This window comes from Mustela putorius, unplaced genomic scaffold (assembly GCF_011764305.1).
Source record: "Mustela putorius furo isolate JIRA1106 unplaced genomic scaffold, ASM1176430v1.1 tig00000580_pilon_pilon_pilon, whole genome shotgun sequence".
Lineage (NCBI taxonomy): Eukaryota > Metazoa > Chordata > Mammalia > Carnivora > Mustelidae > Mustela > Mustela putorius.
The window spans coordinates 12,525,169-12,543,634 of record NW_025421423.1 but is presented as its reverse complement, the minus strand read 5'-3'; the positions used below and the strand labels follow the sequence as shown (position 1 = coordinate 12,543,634).

At 43.6% G+C, this 18,466-nt stretch overlaps 1 long non-coding RNA gene across 1 annotated transcript; it reads right to left on the bottom strand.

The window, feature by feature from the left end:
• Nucleotides 1-220: 220 nt before the first annotated feature.
• Nucleotides 221-10,720, bottom strand: LOC101686624. The gene is made up of 3 exons (XR_199106.3): nucleotides 10,468-10,720; nucleotides 9,160-9,295; nucleotides 221-4,179 (listed from the first exon to the last, which is right to left on the bottom strand). It is a non-coding gene; the product is annotated as an uncharacterized LOC101686624 (long non-coding RNA).
• Between the last annotated feature and the right edge of the window lie 7,746 nt (nucleotides 10,721-18,466).

Below are 18,466 nucleotides of genomic sequence, written 5' to 3'. Positions count from 1 at the left end.
TATCAGGGAAAAATAGAGCTAACCCTTAACTTGAAAAGAAATGGAAATAACCTTAACTCTTTATCAAATTGGTTACATAACCACACAGAGAAAAGAATTATTTCTAGTAACTTTGGAAGATGTTCTTCTGGTATACATTCTTGGTAAGGTATATTCTAAGGAAAAAAGAATTGCAAATACTTTCAAACTTAGCTTCATAGTTTTATTATTAGAAGTAATATTTGTGGTATAATTTTGAAATATATAATTTTATATATTCAAAAAGAACAAATGAACATGTTAAGATCCAAACTTTTTTCATTGTGAGAGAAAGGAGATACATATAAAAAATAAAAATCCTGTGTTAAATTTGACATATTAATATCAACTCAAGGTTTAGGTATTTTTACTTCCTCTGTTCACTGAAAGAACCTAAAGGCAACAATATCCCAGTAGCCATGTTAACTGAGGATCTATCCTTCATACATTTTTTTTTTTTTTTTTTTGCTGTCAGTTCTGGCAAAGCTTCATCATTTGGGTGAGAAAGGACTGGGTGTCCCAGGCTAGGACTACTTCAGGTAAGGAAAGAAGTCAGTGCTTAATTCAGTAGGTGGGGATTTTACAGTTGTTTGCCAGGGGTGAGGTCTGCCCAGTCCTCTTCATCAGCATCATTTTGTGAAGGCTACATTGCTCACTAATGCTTTTATGTGGAAGTGGACTCTTTCATGAAGGCAGAGCTGTAGCCTATGTCTGGATTAATGCTGGGTGGGAATCTGGAAGTGGAAACAGAAAATCCTGAGAATTCAAATCCTCAGGAATTAGCAGAAACTCCTGAAAGAACTGAGGATTTTCAAAGGCTATATAATTGGTGGGATCCAAGCTGAGATGACCGATGGGAATGACCCAGCTAGTATTTGAATTGTAGGAGATATGAGTGTGTCTAGGATATGAAGAAAGGGTGGAATTGGGAAAATGCTAAGGCCCAGAGAAGGATAGAAGGATCTAGAAGGCCCCAGGAAGGATGAAGGGATCTACTAGCCTGGATGCTGTGGGGAGGGATTGTGGGTTCACCTTCCTCTTTAAGAACCCTCTCCAACCTCAAAAACAGTGTCACTGTCCCCTAACTCCATGACGGGGACTTAGAACTCTAGCCACGGTGCATATTCTCAGCGTTAGGTGAGGCTTCTATGCACTTCAGAGTAATTGCTTTTAGATGCTTCTCATGAGCTTCAGGGCACTAGTCCCATTTTATATTTTCTCTGAGTATGGGGTTCCTTTTCTGTTCCTCTGCTATTTACAGAGGCGTCAAAATTTACCAACATTTAGGAAAAACAGACACATCAATTTGGCAAAGGAACCTTAGGGCCAGACCCAGCAGCAATGAACCTTTTCCTCTTCCTACTTTCCTAGGTCAATTATTTTGCTACAGAGAGCCACCAGAGATGGAAATTTTCAGGAAAGACTAGAATTCACTGAAGGGCACAGGGCAAGGGTTACAGGGGGAAGTAGAGTTTATATTCGAAGCTCATAGACCCTCTTTTTGGGTGTGGTAGAGGGCTCCATAATACAACCCTGACAACAGTGAGTCACCAGTCATAGACTGGATCATTAAGAAAATTGCGGATACCTGCAGGACGGAGTCCCTCAACTCTATTCATCAGTCATGCTCCCAACTCAGGTCTATTTCTGGGCCAAGGTTTCCCTTTGTGTTAGGGCTGATAGGAAGAACAATGCTGCCAGCCTTTGAAAGCCTCGACTCAGATGCTAGAGCCCAAGTTCTGTCATCAAGGTCAAGTATTATATGAAGGAGTACACATGAGCTTGCTGTTCTGGGAGATTTGTGTCTCTCGTCTGAAGAGGATAGGCTGAAAAATCAATTGAGCATGACATATAGAAAACCCTCCTTGAAATTTTTGAGAAGTGGCAATTATTTCACCCACTTTAAAGTGAGTAACAGGGATGGATCCCAGAGCTCTCCTAATTCAATATAGAAAATCAGGTTATCCATGAATAATGAATGATGAATTGTGCAGCTAGCCTAGAGAGAAGAGGGTGAAAATTTGGTCCTAGTCACTCACTCTAGTCTTTTAAGATCAGTGCAGAGTCAAAAAGAGGAACAAAACTAGCGCTAAAAGGCAAGGTTTTGTCCAGTCAGCTGTGGGATACCCAAGGTTTAACCTTAATCTCACGTTTCCGTGATGACCCAGGTCCACAGTCTCTGAGGATGGCAGTTCCAAGAGCAAGTCCCTATTAGAAAACAGAGCTCTTGGTGGGGGGTGGGGGTGGGGGACAGTCATGTAAGATTTATTGAAACCACTTTTTGTGTTGGGGCAGAACTCCCAGGTCCTGACCTCCACAAGATTCAGGCTCCTCCTCTGAGGTGTCACCTGGTCTCCATACCTCACAGGGTTGTTGTGAGGATCGCACGAGAGAATGTCTGGGAAGAGACTTCCCATTCTTGTCATGGACAATTTTACCTTGTGTAATAGTTTTCCTGCTTTCAGAGTCTTAGTCTTCCAAGAGTCTGCCCCAAGATATCATTCCACAAAGACTCCTAAAATATCACTTTGTTCCTCTTTTTACCACAAGTAAACCAAGTTCTTGGATTCTCAGATTGGAGAATCTGGAAGAATCTGATGGAGCACAGGACAAGCTTTCCTGGGGAACAGAGGAGAGGACTCTCTCTCTCCTCTTTCCTGGGGTCCCCCTTCCTAGAATGACTTATGCAGTGGCAGGGCCTAGTGCAGCCTGCGGTTGACGTCGGCTCGGAAGCCTGGAGGGAAGGGAATGTGAAAGAAAGCCTTGGTGTGAGGAATGAGGGAAACACTGTGAAGTTTGGGATGTGGGGGAACATAGAGTGTTTCTAGCTCTGCCAGGCCCCATCCCAGCTCACTGACCTTAGCTTACTCCTCTTGTCTTCTGCAGCCACTTGGACAAGGTCCCAATTACAGGCAGTCTGTGGCAGCACTTTTATCAAGATCCCCACTGTGAGTTGTGTGATATAGCGGCCATGGAAGCTGACATTCTGCTGTTTGGGAGTCTGTGGAAGATGCTGTTGCCTCACCGCCCTATGGCTCCCACCATTCCTCTGAGGGGCTTAGATCAATCTCTGCCTTCAGCCGCTCACGGACCTTCTGAAGACCTATAATGGACCACTCAGTCCCTGTACTTTTGGTTTCTACTTTCTCACTGGATTCTACAGATGTCCACGTTCTAGACCGTCTGCAGACTCCATACCGCTGCCTTCTGTATTCTCTGCGGACTCTCCAGAGGCATATTCACCTCAGTTGCTTCCTTGCTTGAGTACCCTTTGGGGGCCCTCTTCCCTCTGAACTCTTACCATCTCTTTTCCTCTCATTGGGTCCCATTTTCTCAAAACACTTCTTTGTCCCTCATTTTACCCTTACCACTGGCTTTCCTTTTGTGAAAGTTTACGTGGAAAAGCTAACAAAAAGGGAAAGCTAAACAAAAGGTTTCTGAGCGTTTTTTGTTTAGGACCCCCAAATTCCCTTCTATGTATGACGTGATAGGAGGTTCTAGAATTCTGGTTGTTTGACCTGTTAAACTATTTTAAATCCCCAGATCACTTCTCGGTTGAGTCTTATCACCTAGGAAGTAATTTGATTAATTCCATGACACTGACAGCAAAGAAAGCTGGATGGCCCCGAAAGGCAGGTGAGTACAAAGCCAGCATACTGTGTAATCGCATGTTGTAGCCAAATGGTGAGTAAGTTGCAGCCTGGCCCTGGACTCTCAAACTGAGGAGGGACTGAGGTAAAATACGAACAACTGAATAACAGTATGAAAGACCTTGGAGGTATCATGGTTAATAGCTAAGAAGCATCAACCGTTTAAACCTTAACTTGACAGAGAGGAGAGAAAAAGAGCAAAAGCACATGCAGATTAAAGCACCCTCCTGGGTAGCTCTGGCGGTCTTGTCTGGTGGGTCTTGAGGGAAGGTGGCACTTCCTGCAGTTACCAGCCTGGTCCCAGTGGTCTTGGCGGGAAGGTGCAGCTTCCTGCCCTTGTCTGTTTTGGAACCATCCCTCACATGGCACCGATTGAGGTCTCAGGACAGCCTCCCGGTGGTTTCCTGTGGCTTACGTCTTTTGACTCGGGAGGCACGAGTTTACTGTTGTGTTTAGTTGTTAACAGTACCTGGTAAGGTCCTTCTTACAGAGTCTTTCTTTGCTGTCTCCTCTAGAACAAAAAAAAATAAGGAAACTTGTGTTATTCAAGAGAATGACGGGACAGAGAGTTAACAGAATATTTTGGTGATTCACAAACTAACTTGGGTCATTTTATGGAAAGAAAACCCCAATTCTGATCTTTTTGTGTACTGTCTGTGTTACAATTTGCAGTTAGAGGCTTAAAAGCCTTTTTCTGTGAATAAATCCATTAATATGGAATATATTCTTGAAGCTATCTTTTTGTCATTTATAGAATTAAAGGTTATTAATGTGTCTTTATGTGTACATGTAGGCATACATATATATGTATATATAATAAAGTTAATTTTAGTGTTAATTATAATTTGTCTTAGCATATAACAACAAAGGTAGGTGTGCTTGGGTGGCTCAGTGGGTTAAAGCCTCTGCCTTCAGCTCAGGTCATGATCCTGGGGTCCTGGGATCCAGCCCCGCATCAGGCTCTCTGCTCAACAGGGAGCCTGCTTCCCTTCCTCTCTCTCTGCCTGCCTCTCTGCCTACTTGTGATCTCTGTCTGTCAAATAAATAAAATGTTTATAGCAGCAGTGGCCAAAGTTGCCAAACTGTGGAAAGAACCAAGATGTCCTTCAACGGACGAATGGATAAGGAAGATGTGGTCCATATACACTATGGAGTATTATGCCTCCATCAGGAAGGATGAATACCCAACTTTTGTATCAACATGGACAGGACTGGAAGAGATTATGCTGAGTGAAATAAGTCAAGCAGAGAGAGTCAATTATCATATGGTTTCACTTACTTGTGGAGCATAACAAATAGCATGGAGGACATGGGGAGATAGAGAGGAGAAGGGAGTTGGGGGAAATTGGAAGGGGAGGGGAACCATGAGAGACTATGGACTCTGAAAAACAATCTGAGGGGTTTGAAGTGGCGGGGGGGAGGGAGGTTGGGGTACCATGTGGTGGGTATTATAGAGGGCACGGATTGCGTGGAGCACTGGGTGTGGTGAAAAAATAATGAATACTATTATGCTGAAAATAAATTAAAAAAAAGTCTTTAAAAAATATATATACTTTATAAAATTTGTATTCATGAAACAAAATTTAAATAATCTTGAAGTCATATTTAAAAGCTTTTATATTGAAGCTTGATCTCTCATAGCTATAGTAATGAGGGTTATTATTTAAATACATTTGTCTATATTTTATAATGCAAAATAGTTTACTGACATTTTAATTTTCTTTTTTCTTACATATTTTTGACTAGTATGCAAAATAATGACAATGATTTTTTTTTCCTGAGTGTCAAATTGGATCTTTAGAATTTCCCAAGTGAGGGGTAAAACAGAGGGCTAGAACAACAAAGTTGAGTGAAAGGTAGCTTTAGACAAATATGGAATTTATCAATGTAAAAAGCTTATCTTCTCTCTATAAGGAGAAGGGAGTACTTTTATATGCAGAAAAAACTTTTTCATATATAGACACAAAAGAGAAAGTCATTACAGGTTTAAGTCGTTACTCAAGCCCTTGACAATTTTATCAAGCCATACAATTAAAAGCCAGTGTTTATTAATCCCTATAGAATGGAAACAGAGGTGAAATCTACATTAATCACAGTGATCTTTCTTTTAGACCAGTTATACAATCTCCTCCAGAGAGTTTCTATTCCCTTTTTGCCTCAGCATTTCTCAAATGAACAGTCTTATTCATGTCAAAGTTCTCCAAGCGGCTACTCTAGTTCTAATTTATCCTTGGTGAAGTTATGCCAGGTGCTAGCACAAGCTCATTAGCAGACAAGCCCACAAGAGATTTTTGGACTGTTTATCAGAGGTAAAATATCACTTGTGTTTTAAGTCTTCAGTCCTAAGGTTAGACTGCTTCTATTTGCTGACCTGAAAAATCAGCAGCCACCTGGCTCAACTATGTGGAGAGATCTTTCCCAAAGCCAATTTCTCGTATCCAGAGAAGACTAGAGAAAGTTCTCATAGACAAACAGAAGATGGTATTAAAAGCCAATTTCACCAGCAGACACTCAGGTCAGATCAAGAAACCAAAAATTCCAGCAAATATTAAACTGGTTGTTATCTTTGGTTCTTCAATATCAGAATCTAAATTCAGTCTAAAGCCACACAATCAAAGACAGAGATACCTTCAGTGTCTTGAGATTCAAGGAGTCTCAGATATGCACATTATTTGTGAGTCAAGGGGCCAGCGCTTAGTAGGAAAGGTCTTGACCAAATATCCAGAGAACCTCCAAATGTCCTATTTAGGACAACAGGAGCAAAGTTGTAGTGGACAAAGTCAGGTTTATTGGCTCATTGCAGTGATGGAGGTTACACACCAGAGGAACCATGGGGGGTGTCACCAAGAAAGGGAAAAGTTAGGATACAGTTTTGAGAAAGCATGGCATGTCAGTGAAATTTATGTGAAACAGTATTTTGATAAGTTAAAGCAGAGTAGGACTGTGTGAAAAAGGGGGCAATACTAGGTCTGGATGATGAAAGGGGCACACAGTCTCCTTTTCTTCAAAATTACAAATTGAGATAGATGTGGAATGTTGTACACCCAAACCCTTATCCTGAATCTGTTCCTGGGTTGGATATCAAGACAGCTGCTCTGTGTCAAAGTGAATTAGATCCTGTAGGCAAAAGCAGGATATTTCATTCTTAATGAAATTATTTCAAAAGTAAAGTTTCTGATAAACTACGATTTTTAGACATCAAGATTCCTCAGTAACCAAGTAATAGTCATGCTACTGAGTGTCTTTAGAACACTTTACAGCTACAGTGTTTCCCTGGGAGAAATAGAATTTTCTGCTAACGTGGCAGCTGGATTTATCTGTGTTCTGTGTCTGTTTTCCCTGCTTGATGAATGGAAGGGTGGATTTTCAGTTTCTCAGGCCAAACTAATTTTCACTTTCTCAACATGTAACTCCATCCGTTGTTTTACCAGCTTGTGAAGCTTGCCAGAAGGAAGCCTTGGTGGCGTGGGACCTTTTCTGAAAGTGATTAACCTCTTCCCTTCTTTTCTGTTTCCCTGCTTTCTAGGATGGGCTGTGTAATTTGGGGGGCCCAGTGCAGCTTGGGGTTGTTACTGAAGGAGGAACCCATAGGGCACAGAATGAGAAAGCAAGACTTGGGGTGAAGTACAAAAGGTATGCTGGTTTCCCCACTATCCAAAAGTAGTTTGTTCCTATAAAGATTTTCATAAGCCCTGCCCCCCAAATAAGGCATAAAGCAAAGAAGCATTACCATTAATTTTTATGGAAAAGCTTTTGGATGTTCCCAGAATAACCCCCTGCAGGAAAGAAAACCTTCTTAGGCTTTTCTGATACCTTAGGCACATCTTGCTAAAGGAGGCACAGAATAATTCAAGAGCAGACACATGCTCAGAGACACGGCTCAGAGGGTGGACGGCATGATGCTGAGGGGCTGAGTGTAGTTCTGGGGAAGGAGTTGGGCGCGCTGCCTCCGTAAAGGCTCCCATAACACAAACACCCAACGCTATTGTCACTGTTGACCTTTTTTTGTAAAAGCAAAAATTCTTTGGAGGTCTTTTGGGTAGCAAAACCAGGTAGTAACTAGTTCTTTCCTAAAAGCGAGGCTGCATAACACAGATTTTCCAAAAGCAGGGGAAATCTGGAACTACCCAAGTGTTCTCTGGGAGCTGAAATGAATGAATACGTGTGGGGTGCTTACCAGGGTGTTTGGATATAGTAAGATAGTGATACAGGTTGGTGTCCAAAAAAGGGCTCACTATACTTTTTGCTTTCCATCCTTTGCTGCTGTAAGGTGAAAATCCTCTTTGGATTTCTTTCAGCTAGCAAAAACAGATACTCATAGAGGTCTTTTGTAAAAGCAAACTTGTGTTACATGAACTTAGGAAAAGGTGGGGGGAGGGTACCTGTATTAGGTAGGGTGTGGGGGGAATGGGTATAGGCAGCTTGCCTTAGGTGCCCTCACTCTCTCCAGACCCTCTTGTTCCTATTCTGTTCCTGGTTTTAGTAACTGTGGGGTCGAGACCTGCTCAGGGAGGTGGACCTTCTGACCTTAGCGGGGCCTTGGAAGATGCTGCTCTGTCACTGTCTCCTTTGGTTCCTGCAGCTTCTGTACCTGGGCCCTCTCTAACTCTGTCCTCCACTCTTTTACTGACCTTCCAGAAAACCCATTACCTGTCCTTCAGGCTGAGCCCATATTAATCAGCCTTTTTTTCCCCAGGACCCTGCAGAGTCCCATCAACCCTTGCAACTTTCCTGGCTTGTGTCTGACTCTGCTCCCACAGAGCCTGTTTTCTTCTGCGTCTGTCTTGCCTTTCGCAGTGGGTCTCACTCCCTCTTCCCGCCCCTCACCCTATTATTGCCAGCAGAGGCTCTCCCACGTTCTCACGCAGCTCTTTCTCCACTCCCGTCACGGCTTTGTCTTCTCTGCCTGGAAGTCCTCCTTGCCTTGGTCTCACCCAATCTTTCAGGATCCTTCCTTCACCCCCACTACCAGCTTCCTCATTTTCCCCACAGGGTCTCCTGGCCTCCATTTGTCCCCCAGGGTCTCCTTATTCATTCTCATCACGGGGCACTGGATCCCTTTTTGCCGCTGGAGCTATAATCCTAACAGACTGTCCTCTACACCCATCATGTACCCTTTCTCCTCTCCCCTGGAACACATTCAGATACTAGACCCTCTTCCCCAATTAGATCCCACCCCTTCACGTGATGCTACCCTCTTCAGCCTCTCATTTCTCACCAAAACCTCATTCACTCCATGAATCCCACGGACTCATGTGCCTGTCAGCCCCTTCCACCAACTGTCTCTACCCCACTGTTGCCAGACTTTTGCAATAATGACTCAGTGCGTCTCAATTTCAGTCTTACTGAATGTTGTTCCAGAAGGCTCAGCTTCAGAGCCCTTTTGTCTGGCCTCTTATGCTACAACAACCTCAAGCACTGACTGCTCAAAACACTTGCCCCTATCAACCTTCTGGTGGCAGGTGTCTGCTGAGGACTTGTTTCTCCCTACCTTCTCATTCTGTGACTTCGAGCCGGAGTTGTTTGTTTTGTTTGTATTCTATGAGGTTCCTCCTCTGGGGAGATCCTATAACCAGAAACGTGGATGCAGGTAGACACTCTTTCTCAACTCTACTGTCCAGAAGCTCCTGGAGATACAAATCACAAAAGTGTGGATTTCCAGATTTGGGAGGAGAAAGAAGAGGGGATCATTTCTAAAGCAATAAAGGACACATTACCAACTCTATTGTTGGTAAGCACCCCTTAATGTTGTGCCGTACTCCATAGCCCTCAGACTCTTCTGGAGATATGAAGGTGAACTAGAGAAATTGCATAGCATGTAGGAGCTTACAAATCCCCAAACCTTCACAGACTCTGTAGCAGAAATGTAGCCAGCTCTTCTGAGGCCCCCTGCTCTGCACAATGAGTCCCTGCTGGCTCCTCTCCTGTTCCTTGATAGTTGTTTCCCACCAGTTTCCCTTCCACCTATTCAATCTCTAATGCCCTCCTCCTGCAATCAAAAGGCAGATAGCCATTCCCCAGAAAAACCAATTCCCCACTTTAAAGCCTAGCCCCAGCTAGGGGAAAAGTTCTAGAGAGAACGAACTTACCAAAGAAGGATGGTATGTATCTTCTCTAAGTTGAGTTTCCACTTTAGGAATATGATCATGGAAATGAGTTTAGGAATGAATTGGAATTCTATCATGGAGGGAAATAGTTAAGGCCAAAGCATTCCCAGTTCTGGGGCAGCCTGGGGCAGCAGAAGCCCTGTGTCCATAAGCTTCAGGCCCCAAGGAAAAGCCAGAAAAAGAATGCAGCCCCAAAGGATGAGAGGACCTTAGGAGATCCACAGCATAAATGCATCGAAGAAGGGAGGTAGGATTAGGGATATACCAAGCCAAAGAGTCACCCTCCCAGCCAGGGACTTAGGTGATACCCTAATGAGCAAGACTCGGTTTTTGCCCCAGCTGGAAGAGACTTCTACAAATAGTCACTTGGGAACAAAGGATGAGATGCTTGCTTCAGTGACTTTGCCCCCCCTCAGGGCAAGAAGATCGCTTGCAAAAAACCTCCATCACCTGTGCCTTGCCCACAACCCGCTGAAAGCAGAGAAGAGTTTGGGTAAACTATCGCAGTCATCATTCCAAGCATTTGAGACACATCAGAGAGAGAAACCAAACTGCCTGCCCTTGTCGAGTTTCCCTCTTTGGTCCTTGTGTCGGCTTCCTCTCCAGCCATACAAAACTCTCAAACCTCCTTCATCCTCCTCAGCTCCTGCCCCGCCCACCACCTCGACAGATGTGCTGTGTGGCTCACACACCTTCGGATAGGAACTTTGCATCGTCAGTCTTCAAAACCGTCGCATCCCACCTTTCTTTCCTCCTTCCTTAGGGTTGTGTGAAGGAGGGGTCCTTCTGGAAGGCATCCCGTGACCCTCCCCAGGAGGGACCGGTGCTCTCACTTTGACCATCACAACTCTTGTTACCCTGTGTTGTCACTTTGGACGACCGTCCAGCGTCTCTGAGCTTCCCCGAGGGGCCCTATCTCCATCACGGCTGGCCTGGTGTGTCCCATCCAGGTAACGGTCAGTAATAACGGTGCAAGAGAATTCACGAGCCAAACTCCAGGAACTCCTGGGGGCGGGGCTGTGGCCTGAAGGTGGGGCCACGTGAGGGGCGGGGCCACGCCTGGGCGGGGCCGCGGCGTGGGGGCGGGGCCTGCCCTGGGGTAACCCAGCATTCTGGTGGTGGTCCGCCCCGCTTCTCCGATGGATGTTAAGTCGAGAAAGAGGAGTTGGGGCTTTACCCCCAGAGACGAGGTTAGGGTGGGACCTTCGCTCACCCCTGCCTAAGGAGCTTCGTTAGCTGTCCTTCGCCGCAGCCCTGCAGGACCTCACAGTGGGGGCCAAGGGCGGCCTCCAAGGGCCCAGAGAGACCCCAAGCACCAGCCGCCGTCTCTGCTGGAGCTCGGCGGAGGCCATCTTCATCATCATCACTGTAGCACTGACCTCTGTGCGCTGAGCTCTGCCCCACCCTGTCTGCCCAGCTCTAGGCAAGTGCCCGGGCCGGGGTCCCCGTGTCATCGTCCCAGGGGCTGGAGCACTACACACACCTGCGTCGTGAGGCTGTCGCGGGAGTGGAAGGAGAAGTGGAAGGGGACCTAGAACCTATGTTCAGCATAGGGTTCGGGGCTGGCCCAGAGGCTTTGCCACGGCTGCTGCGGGGACTTGGCGAGGCCAACATCTCATGCCACCCGCAGGACCGGGAGCCACACGGCGGAGGGTGCCCAGGCTGCGCTGGGCTTTGTTTTTTGGAGAACTGCCTGGAAGGCTGCGGCGCCTGCAGCAAGGCCAGGGCATGGTTCCTGAAACCCGCAGGTGAAGGCCATCAGCGCAGCGTGATGGTGGAGGCACGAGGCGGTCCCCGAGGGGCAGAGGCAGAAGCTCATGCAGACTCCCGAGGCCCCCAGCACGGCGGGGGGAGCAGCCTTCACGACTCAGGTAAGCTGCTATCACAGCCTTGCTTTGGTGGAGGGGCTCTCAGTGTTGGGCCCTGTGTTAGACAGGGCCTCTGGCTCTGACGGTCGTCACCAGGGACGGGAGCCGACGCTACGGTTTGTTTCTATTTTTTTTTTTTTTTTGGGACAGGTTTTCTTGCATGAGTATTATCTAGCAAATTTTCAAGACACAGATTACCTTGTAGTAGTGGCGCTCATAGGCTCCACCTCAACCGTGTAAAACTAACACTTTGATGTATTTCTTTCCAGACTTTACTATGCGTATGTTTGGTGTTTAAATAATATATATACATCTATATATTTGAAAGGTCGGAAAACATTTAACATTTTATCATATGCAATCTGTACATTATTGTATACTCTTCCTAAACATAATTTTTAGTTAATATTACATATTAATTAACCATTCTGTTTTTTCTTTGATATTCAGATTTGTTCTAAGTTTTTGATATTGTAAGTTGTTGACAAACATATTTGTAGGTAATCGTACTTGCTTCTGAACTGTCTTACTCCAAAAATCACAATGCTTTTCCCGAACTTCAGATGAGTTTCTAATCAGGGTTCTACTCTTGAGTCGTTTCTTTTCTTTTTCTACAGTCTCCTTAGGGGAAGTTTCTACCTATTAAGTGTTTTATTTCAATACCAACTTCTCCCTTTTGCTTCAAATTTATACATGGAGATGCTTGCTAATATTCCCAACCTTGATTTCCCAAAGGTGCCCCAAACTTAACATCTGTAAATTTAGCTCTGCCAGCCCAGGGCTCTTGCTTTCCTAGCCCCAGTATCAGTTGGTGGCACCTGGTCCAGAAACAGGCGAGCCTTTCTCTGCTCCGCCCTCTTCATCCTTCCCATGGTTAATCAGTCACCTGTATTTAGCACCTGTCTGCTAAACAGTTCTCAACTTTTCATCTCCTCTCAATTCTTACTCCCACCCTGGTAATTGGGGTCCTCATCATCTCTCACCATCATCTCTCACCTACTATGTCATAGTCTCTTTACTAATCTCTGTTCTTAACCTCTATTGCTGATCTCTTTCTGGTTGTTGTTTTTTTTTTTTTTTTTAGCTTCTTTTGTTACTCCTAGTATTCATTTTTTTGTTTTTGTTTTTACTCCAGTAATGTCCATTTTGTTCAGTGCTTCCATATCTTTACTGATTATGATTTTTCTACATGGAGGCCTCAGGCAGGTAAACACTAGAATTTTCACCATCCGCTGCAGTTGGTCAGGGGCTTTATTATTTTTTTTTCAAGTAATTTGTCCATTTCGTACAATTTGTTGACTTTATTGCCATAGTTCATAATATTTTCTTATTTTTCTTTTAATATTAGTGGATCTGGTACTGTGCCTTCTTTCCTTCTTGATGCTGGTGATTTGTGTCTTTTGTGATCTGTCTCACTAGAGGTTTATCAATTGTCTTCCCACCCCCCCCAAAAGAAACAGCTTTTCGTTTTATTGATTTTATTATTTTTCTGGCTTTTAGGGTTAAGCTCAAACTGGATCATTTGGCCTTTTGTTATCTCCACCTTGTTCAAAATGCCGACTCTTGATAGCTGGTGTTCTCTTTGATCTGTACTTGGGCTCCACTCATTCTCACCTCAGCACAATCTTCTCTGGAGTTTCAGCCTTTTTCTGGAAAATTGGCTTCGTCTGCTCACCATAACCCCTCTGCCTCCTTTCCCAACACCACTTCCCCTGGACACATGAAAATCCTTGTCCTTCTCATACTGTGTTACTATGTTGGTATCTGCCACACATCTTAGAGAAAGTCTCCTGGGTTTTAAGAATGTTTACTGTGGTTGTGTGGATACTTTCCCTATACAAATTTAATGCTATGAATTTTCCTATAAATACTGATCTATCTGTAGTCCATACATTTTGATACGTCATCTTCATTTTCCATTGGAATTATTTTTTAAATTTATTTGACTTTTTCTTTGGGTTACTTAGAAGTATGTTTTCAATTTTCAAATATTGGGGAATTCCTCAAATACCTTTCTGTGTTGATTTCTAATTTAATTCCATTATGGTGAGAGAACATACTTTGTACAATTTCAATATTTTAAACTTCACTGAAGTCTGTTTTATAAAAGGTGACTCTTGGTGACTGTTTTCATGTGTACTTGGAAATAATATGTATTCTGCTGTTGGATAGAATTCTCTATAAATAGTAGGTCAAGTTAGTTTATAGTATTTTTTGTCTTCCATGTCCTTCCTGATTTTCTTTCTGCTTTTATTCCTGAGGGAGGATTGTTGACTTGTCCAACTCTAGTCCTGGTGTTGTGTGTGTCTCCTGAGCTGTCACTTTTTGCTTCATGCATTATTCAAGCTCCACTGTTAGATGTATGTACACTTAGGATTCTTATGTCTTGTGGGCAAATTGTCTCCTTTATTATTATCTTGATAAATATCTCCTTTATTATTATTGACTCTTGTTATACGTGGTAATACTCCTGAAGTCTACTTTGTCTGGTATTCATTCATAAAGGGCCCCAGCTTTCTTTGGATTAGTGTTTTCATGGTATATATTTTTATTTTTTTTCATGGTATATCTTCTTATATCTTTGAAACTTCTTAGTTAGGTAAGTTTCTTGTACACAGCATATGATGGTGTCTTGCTTTTTTATCCAATCTGACAATCTCTGCCTTTTAATTGAGGTAGGTAGACCATTTCCATTGCTATTATTGATATGGTTATATTTAAATCTCCCATCTTGCCAACTGTTTTTTATTTGTTCCATCTGTTCTTTGTTCCTTTTGCCACCTTTGCCAACTTGCTTTTGAATTATTTTTTATGATTCTCTTTTCTCTTCCCTCTTGTCTTGTGAAACCTTTTTATATTTTTTTCTGTGCATTTCACAGGATTTAAAATAGTCATCTTTCATTTACATATTTTAAAATAGTCTTCCAAAAAAAATAAAAGTCCTCTTCAAATAATATTATACCACTTCATGTATAGTGTAAGGGCCTTACAACAGGATATTTTCTTTCCCCCCATCCTTTGTGCTATTATCATATACTTAGAGGCTGTATTATTTCAAGTAAATTTTAAATTTCTTAAATAATCTGTGACTTTTTGGTGTAAAAATATTAACAACATTTCACATAGCCTAAAGTCCCTTTGACCACTCCTTCCCTGGAAGTAAGCAATGTTATCTGTTTCTTATACATTGTTTTAAACATTTTCTATGCTTGTAGTGTGTGTGTGAGAGAGTGCGTGTGCACACACACGGATATGTATACAATTAGAATATGTATAGTTTATTTTTTTACATAAAAGATATTATACTGTGCATACCAGTCTAATGCAGCTTCTTTTATTCAACAGTATATCTTGTCCATCTACCCATATTAGCACTTCATTCTTTTGAAGAGCAACATAGTACTCTGTTAAATGAGTTGCCTACCATGCTATTTAAGGTAATGGATCTTTGTTTCTTATTATTCATTATGGTAAACAAGCTTCCAGTGAACATCCTTCTGTATGCCTTACTGCGGACATGTGCAAGCGCTTCCCTAGAAAACCTGCCTAGAAGGGGAATTACATTTTTCACAGAACCCTCTAGCAAGAAATAAAGGGGAGAGGGGAGAAGAAATTAAAATGAGAAGGTTTTAGGGTTGCACTGGAGCTAGTGGGTGTGACAAGGTGGTGGTGGGCGTGTTTGGGATATACAGGATTTAAAAGCTTTGGAAAGTCTTTGAAAAGTCTTACGCAGTAATGGCATAATCTTTGGAACTCAGACAAATGAGGGAACATGGATTGATTGCTATTTTCATGCCTTGGGTATAAACAATCCACTTTTTTCTTCCTTGAAAGTAGAAAAGAATGGTGTGACTCATTTTGATGGTCTACCGGAGGGGTTAAATAATTTGCCGAAAGTCATATGGCTAGTCAAGGGCTTATTTTCTGATGACCTCAGTGCAGAGGAGTGACAGCCCAGTGGGCTTCTGAAAGTGATTGAATTTCGAGGTCTTCTGGTTGGACACCTTCACTATTCACAGCGGGAGGGAGGCCTTGCGAGGAAAGAGACGTGCTCAGGGTCCCATTATCAAGTCAGCATTAAAGCTGGAGCTCCGGCCCTAAATGCTAACATATTTCGGCCTGGCTGTAGAAGGCAGAAAAGCAGAAACAGGAAGGAGATAGCTTAGTCCAGCTAGAAAGTGGTGATGGGGGACCAAGGAGACAGAGAAGCAAACAACTTGGCCGCCTACTCCGCCCCCTGCCGCCCACTCCCTTCCTCTCTCCAGATTCCTGCGGACTTCTCTCTTGAGCAGCATCAAAGACGTCCAAAAAGGAAAACTAAACAATCCAAATTATAGGATAGAGAAAAAAGACCCATTTCCATGTAAATGTTACCATTACGCAGCAAAACAAACATAGTGGAAATAAGGAGGCTTTGGTTTGAATCTGCGATGCGGCAGATGGGCGTAAATAGTCTCTAAACCAACAAGTAGCGCCGGCCGCGGTGATTGTCGCTGGGATGAGGGGGGCTGGGCACATCACCCAAACACTGCTATTTAAAGAGTGGTCTAGAGCCCTCTGCAATAATTATTAATTTTAGGCAGCAAAACAAAATAAACAATATTTTTAAAAAAACCCTCGGGGCGCCTGGGTGGCTCAGTGGGTTAAGCCGCTGCCTTCGGCTCAGGTCATGATCTCAGGGTCCTGGGATCGAGTCCCACATCGGGCTCTCTGCTCAGCAAGGAGTCTGCTTCCTCTTCTCTCTCTGCCTGCCTCTCTGCCTACTTGTGATCTCTGTCTGTCAAATAAATAAATAAAATCTTAAAAAAAAATCTCTGTGTTCTTAAAAAAAAAAAAAAAAGCCCTCACACATGGAATCATTAAAACAAAAAAGTTGGGCCCTCAAAGTCTTCTCAAAGCTGGAAAGTTGTGGAAGAAGGGTTTGAAACTGTCACCAGGTTCTTGTCTGCTTCGCAGCAGATTAAGGATTCCCTTCGAGAAGTATGGCATTTTTTGTGCTGTCTTCTGAGTAGTTAGGAACAGAACAGTCTTCCAGTTCAGAAGTTTTCCAGGGGAGCGTTTTTTAGAGCAATCTCTCTGCCTTGGAATATCCAGAATGCCTTTTAAAAAGGCAAATTCCCGGGGCACCTGAGTGGCTCAGTGGGTTAAAACCTCTGCCTTCGGCTCAGGTCATGATCCCAGAGTCCTGGGATCGAGCCCCGCATCGGGCTCTCTGCTCAACAGGGAGCCTGCTTCCCCCTTTCTCTCTGCCTGCCTCTCTGCCTACTTGTGACCTCTGTCTGTCAAATAAATAAATAAAATATTAAAAAAAAAAAAAGGCAAATTGCCGAACTATCTCACCCCAACTCTGGTACCGAATATGGAGTTGGGTCCAGGAATCCTCATGTTAGAAATTCTCCGGGTGGTTCTTGTGCCTGCCTGCTGATGTTTGGCCCAGGATGGGCTTGTTCATTCATTTTGCAGTGATAGAGGAACTTTTGAAAACCTGTCTCAATTCTGTCAAACCAAAATCAATTTACTGTTTTAATTTTTTTATAAGTCAAAAAACAGTCAAATATTGGTAACCTATGGTTTAACCTAGGATTTTTGTTTTCTTGAAGTTTTAGCTGAGTTCTAGAAAATGAATTTTCTAGGTTTTTGATTGGATACACTCAAGGTGAAGAGAATTTTTCAGGGTGTGAACATTAACTAACTGATGACCGGGGGCATAGGTTTCCATATTTGATAAATTCGGAAACCTTTACAGGGGGCACCTTGGAGTTCTCATTTCTTTTTGGAGCGATGAAGTCCAAACATATATTTTTATGAGGTAGCAGATCCTCAGGGTTTTTTGTTGTTGTTGTCATCGTCATTGTTGTTTTTAAGATTGATTTCTTTGAGAGACAGAGAGTGTGTGAGATTGGGGGACGGACATAGGGAGAGGGGCAGAGAGAGAAGCAGACTCTTCCCCAGAGTGGGGAGCCTGAGGCTCGGCTCTAGGACCCTGAGATCGTGACTTGAGCCGAAATCAAGAGCTGGAGGTTTAAATGACTGAGCCACCCAGGCACTCCAGGTCCTCAGATTTTAAAGGTCATTCCAGTGTTCCTTATGTTTCTGACCTCATCCCCTTTCCAGGATCTCTACAAAAACAGTGGGAGAGAATGTAAGAAGTTAAACTTCTGGGTTAATGCAGGCACAAACCCATCAGTCAATCAAAACCAAACTCCCTGTGTGAAGTGATACGGCCAGGATCTCAGACAGAGCAACTGGGGAGAATTAGGCTCTGGACTTAAGTTTTTGGGAAGCAACCTGGTGCTGTAAAGAGTATGGATTAAATTAAACTTTGATCCTGAATTAGGGTTGCCGCTTACTGGTTAGTTATGTGATTCTGGTCAAATCAAGTAACCTGGAGCTATCTGCATTTCTAAAACAAGGAGAACGATGTCTTGCCTAGCTGGTGGGATTGGCAGTGTTTGGGGAAGGTGTGTGAGGTGCTCAGAGCTGTGTGGGCGCATAGGAGGTCCTTAGTAGTGGTTATGATTAGTGAATTCCAGGCTGAAGTTTTTTCCCACAGATGCCTTTCAGGTAAGGAAAAGACGTCTCCCAGTGCCTTTTAGCCTAGCTGCAACCCATCCCCTACCCCCCCCCCCGGGCCCGGTTCATACATCTAACTGTCCTGGGGCATTCGCCCTCCACAGGATAAATCCTTGTCGAAGCTGGCATATCCACTGTGGGCACCAGCAGGTGCCAGCACAGGCCAAGCTTTCAGAAGGGCTGCTTCATTTGATTGTATCATTCTCCCATCCCTCAGTATGACTCATGCAAGCCCAGACTTCCTTTCCTT